This window comes from Sorex fumeus, unplaced genomic scaffold (assembly GCF_029834395.1).
Source record: "Sorex fumeus unplaced genomic scaffold, SorFum_2.1 ptg000098l, whole genome shotgun sequence".
Classification (NCBI taxonomy): Eukaryota; Metazoa; Chordata; class Mammalia; order Eulipotyphla; family Soricidae; genus Sorex; species Sorex fumeus.
In genome coordinates this window covers 49468555-49474554 of record NW_026606155.1, presented here as the reverse complement: position 1 = coordinate 49474554, position 6000 = coordinate 49468555, and positions in this window count along the sequence as shown.

Genomic DNA, 6000 nt, shown 5'->3' with positions numbered 1-6000 from the left:
AAGTTTTTAGGGTACCTTAAATATCCCATCCACACGGCAGAGCCTGGCAAGCTATCCATGGTCCATGCCAAATAGACCAAATTGATATGCCAAATCCAGTAAAAAAAAAAATGAATCTCATTCCCCTGACCCTGAATACGGCAGAGTCGAGAAGGATGTGGAAGAAGAGGCTGATAAAATCCCAAGGCAGAAATAGGCTGCCAAAACGAAGAAAGACAAAAATGATTGTCTGTACTTTTAATGCTCATACGCTGGCATCTGATATATCCATTGAGGACCTGATGGTATAAGCGCGAAAGATCAAGTATGACATCATTGGTCTGACCGAAACGAGAAGACATCAATCACATCATGCTGTTTTCGACACTGGAGAAGAACTGTTCCTTGGAACATGTGATAAAAGAGGTGTTGGTTGTGTTGGTATCCTTGTCAACACAAACTTAGCCATGAGCATTGATTCATTCAAATGCCTAACAATCCGAATTGGACGATTACACTTGAATAGATGTGGCTCACTGCCGGCAGTTTCTATCTTTGTTGTCTATGCACCAACATCCAGTTATGGTGAAAGAGAAATTGAGAAGTTTTACATGGAGCTGGAGAAGTTCTATAAAGATAACACCTTCTACAAGATCATTGTCGGTGATTTTAATGCCAAGATAGGACCAAGAAGATCAGCCGATGAACTCCACATCGGGACCCATGGCCTAGAATGGAATGAACAGGGTGACAGACTGTCTGAGTTCATCATGTCAAGCAAGACCTTCCATGGTAACTCACAGTTCCAAAAGGCTAAATCTAAACGTTGGACATGGGAGTCTCCCGGTGGATGGTTCGACAATGAAATAGACCACATCATATTCAATCGTGGTTTTGCCTAACCGATGTTGCTGTTGTCCCAAAATTCCAAACGGGATCAGACCACAGTCTCCTTCGTGCAAAATTCTACCTCACAGAACGAGGAGAAAAGAATGCAAAGTTTAAGAAGAGGACTCCCAGAACGACCAACAACTGGGAACCCTTTGGCTCTGTTGTGGCAACATGGGAAGATGCCGTCATTGACAACATTGATGAGGAATACGATCGAATGATTCAGCACCTCCATGATTGTGCGAGGAATGCCAAGAGAGAGAGATAACCACAAAAAAAAATCGCCTTTCTTCGAACACTCTTGAACTTATTTGCCAACGTGGCTTGGCACATGCCTCAGGCAACCACAAGCTAACGTCCGAGTTGGCAAAACAATGCAGAGAAGCCATCAAGGATGACCTCAAAAACAGGAGAGCAGCAGTGCTCGTAGATGCGGCAGAAGCTGGAAAAGCATTCGTAATGCCCGCCTGTCCTTCACCAACTACAAGACCAAGATGTCTGCCCTCCGACATCATGATGGATCTATCACATCTTTCAGAAGGGCAATGGAGAAGATTATTTATGACTTCTACTCAGATCTCTTTAATAGCCACATCCTCTTACCCACATACCACATTTCACAGGATGGATATGTCGTTCCCAATATTCTCCCTTCCGAAATGCAACATGCTATCTCGTCGGTAAAGAAACAAAGACCACCTGGCCCAGACAAGATCAGACCTGAACACCTGAAATTGCTTGTACCTGAAAAATCACAATTCTATTATTGTTTCATTGTCCCATCCCTCCATTCTAAATCTTGCAAAGTATCATTTATACATTTTGGGTAGGAGAGGCAGAATGTTAGCAATAGATTATAGAAATACCTCTCTCCAGATATTGTGAGAGAAAAATTATGTTTTTAAGATGATAAGTGACTGGCAAAGTGAAAATTACAGATTGTTTTCTCAAATATGTATTTTATCTCATATTACTATTTTATATTAAGTCTTAAGAGCATTTTCAGCCAACTTTGAGATTACAGAATAATGGATGATTTCAAATATCCAGAGGGAATCCAATATATAATTATACTTGAAATATAACTAAGGGCTGTTTTGATCAAGAAATATTTACTAAACAGGTTTTAAAATGTAATTTTATATCCCTATGTTCTTGGAAAATGAGGCTCATGTATAGTACAACAAGCCTTTTGATTTGTGCATGGTATTAAAACTGTATGTGCATGAAATCAAAGTTAGGTTATTTGTGTGCATGTGCATGAAAATATATTAAATTCTTTTCAAAGTGCCCAAAAAACCAAGACAAAATAAAAGAATTTAAGCAAATAATAATTATCTTTTGTTTTTGAAAAAATATAAGTTTTCTCTTACCTCTACAGCTATTTAATGTTTCATTAGCTTTTATATGTTTATTTGATTTTAGCCACACTCAGCTCTGCTCAAGGGTTGCTCCTTGCTCTGTGTTATGGATCACTCCTAGCATTGCTCAGGGGAATGTGAATGATGTCAGGAATTTAATGCATCATTTAATTGTTTTAACTTAAAACATATTAAAAATAACTTAAATGCTATCCTAACTATTTATAGGGATTCAGTGGATTTCTTAAGCAAGAGGAACAAACAACAGCTGACAGAAAAAGAATGGCATAGAAGTTTTGTTGTCACTGTTTTCAAAAATGGCAACATGGCACTCTGATTACTTGTCAGATCATATCAGTCAGTTGTCGTTCACAAAAATGTTAACATCATTAAAACTTGGTGAGGGATATTTGGGATATTAATTTTAACACAATAACTATGTTAGTACAACCAGTATATCTATTCAGTGTATCTCTCATCCCTGGACCAAACTTGAGAAGAGTTTTATAGAAAGGCCCGCAGCCTGCATTAATGAACAAAAGTACCTGAGGCTCTTTTAACTGAAGGCCAAGCAATTATCATTTAGTCAGATGAATAAGTTGGTGCTAACTCTTACCTCCACTTCTCTCAGCAACTGATAAAAATGTGGCTATTGAAGGAACAAGCCATGGATTTGTTCTGGATTGCATATTGTACTACACTTTTTGTAACATACTTGTATAAAATGAAAGGCAAAGAGAAAGTCTTTGTGTGTCATCTTGAATGATTTATAAGGAGGATTAGGTGCTTATGGTAAAATTACTCTCTAACTTTAAGCATTGTCAATGTTGAAATAACAGTAGAGTAGAGGTTGACCCGGCAGAAATCTAAGTCTGTGAGGGAAATTTAAAACAGAAATGTGAAGTCCATGTATCTTTATTTATTTTTCTTTTTTTTCTTTTTTTTTCATGTACCATTATATAAAATGTTACTCCTTGGGGTAGGAAGTTGGGTACAATGGTAATGCATATTTTGCTGGAGTTATATGCATTGGAAATTATCATTAATAGTATTATAAATCAGGGGGTATGGTGCCTCCAGCAGGTCAATCTGTACCTGTGAGGCGAGTGCATCAGCAGCCTGATGGCGCCTTCAGACTTCCAAATACCCCAAAATTGCTGCTGTGCCTTTGGTCAGACCCCAAAATCTTGGGGCAAAGTTTACCAAGAAAGTAAACTGTCAAAAGTTAGGTATGTGGGAAACACACCCACAAACCACCTCTGGATCAGCTATATAATTAGAGACAAGGCCTCTCTGGTTCCTTATTGAACTGCTTAATGGCCATGATCCCAGAGACTCAGAAACGAATCTTGGAAACCAGCGGCTTTAGGTAGAAATGCGTCCGGTCCCTGCAGTAGGTTTCTGGTGCTGGGCCAACCCAGGTGGGAATAGGTTTCATGACATGGCCTGTTCCCCCTGGTGGCCTGGTGGCCACCATCCTCCAGAGGCCCCTGGATAGTCAGGTTTGGGCCCCCAGTGACGAGACACACAGGGCCTCATGGGATGGAGGTGGAGCCAGGTTTGTCCTCCCCACCCCAACGAGACCCCAAGTCATTGCCCACGAATGGCCTCTCTGGCTCCTGATCCAGCTGCTTAACGTCCATGATCCCAGAGACTCAGAAACAAATCTAAAAACCCAGTGGCTTTTGGCAGAAATGCGTCTGGACCCCACAGTACGTTACTGTCGCCAGGCCACCCCAGGGAGGAAAGGGTGTTGTCACTCCACCTGCTCCCTCTTAGTGGCTCGGTGGCCATCATCCTCCAGAGGCCATTGGACAGTCAAGCATGGGCCCGCAGTGACAAAACTTGTTGGGCCTCACGGGATGGGGGAGAAGCCAGGCCTGTCCTCCCCTCCCCAACGAGACCCCAAGTCATCACCCACGAATGGCCTCTCTGGCTCTTGATCAAACTGCTTAATGGCCTTGATCCCAGGGACTCAGAAACAAATCTCAAAACCCAGCGGCTTTTGGCAGAAATGTGTCCAGACCCTGTAGTAGGTTACTGTCGCTGGGCCACCCCAGTGGAGAAAGGGTGCTGTCCCTCCCCTGTTTCCCCCTGATGGCTCGGTGGCCACCATCCTCCAGAGGCCATTGGACAGTCAAGCTTGGACCCGCAGTGACGAAACTTGTTGGGCTTCACGGGATGGGTTGGAGCCAGGCCTGTCCTCCACACCCCAACAAGACCACAAGTCATAGCCCACGAATGGCCTCTCTGGCTCCTGATCAAGCAGCTCAACAGCCATGATCACAGAGACTCAGGAGTGCAAATCTCGAAACCCAGTGGCTTTTGGCAGGAATCCCTCCAGATTTAGGTGTTAAAATTTCGGAATTTCAAAATCACATGGCCCTACTGCAGCCACGCGATATCATATGTTATTCATAACCAGCAATAGAACACAAATTGTCTATTGTTGCCCTTTCAGCACATCTGAGTGTTGGGGTAAAATCCCAAGTTATAATGGTGGGTCTGGTGTCAAAATATTGAATGTGATCAAAGTAGAGAGTAATGTGGAAATCATCTGCCCCACAGGTGGGTGGAGGGTATGGGATAGGGGTATACTAGGGGTTTTGGTGGTAGAGAATGGGCACTGGTGAAGGTGCGGGTCTTTCATTGTATGACCAAGACTTAGACCCAAAAGCTTTGTAACTGCTCTTACGGTGATTCAATAAATAAAATTATAAAAACTGAAAAAAAAAAGTAAGGTGGAGTTCATGCACAATTCAATCAACTAGTCAGTGGCTGAATAAATAGCAGTACTCCTACAAAAAAATAGTATTGTAAATCCCAGTACAATATCAATAAAATAGTTTAAGAATAAAATATTTGCATTAGCTTTTATTTCAGTTTGGAAATATGTGTGTCCCAAATGTTATGGATTTCACAATAAGAAAACTGAGGTAATGATTAGACTATAATGTTAGTCAGTTAAAATATTATTATACTAAAATAAATTTTCAGTACAGATGTGAAATTATAGTAAAAGCTCTTAAATGTTCAATTAACCAGAAAATCTAATTAACCACAACAACGTATTTCTGAAGCATCTCATTAATTTTTAACTTTTAATATTATATAGACTGCATTGCTTTCTTCCTGAACATTGTAGATAACTAGAATGGATTTCTGTCACTTAAAATTAATTTCAAGGGTTTTAGTAATTTTATTCATGTGAATATAAATTCATGTGAAGTTAAGGTGTTTTATAAAATTTAATTTTCAAGCAAATTTAGAAAACTACATCCTATGGCCATCCATATTGTTTCATAATACTGAAAATAGACTAGATAACCCTTTAAGGGCCAGTAAAAACTATCAACATTTATTACACTTAATTTGATTCATATTTGTCCTCTATTCTTGAATCTAAACTTATTTAATAGGAGAACCTTTTTTTCCCCTAATATATCCAAATATCTAGCCCTTTTAGAAGTGTATGTTACCCAGTAACTCTTAAGGAAAATATCACGGTATCACTGTCACAGTCATCCCTTTGTTCATCAATTTATTCAAGCAGGCACCAGTAAAGACTACATTTGTCCCAGCCCTGAGATTTTAGCAGCCTCTCCTTACTCATATTTTCTAAGGATGCAGTATTGGAGGCTCTTTCAGAGTCAGAGGAACGAGACCCGTTATTGTTACTGATTTTGGCATATCGAATATTCCACAGGTAGCTTACTAGGCTCTGCTGAGCAGGTGGGATACTCTAGGTAGCTTGCCGGGCTCATATATA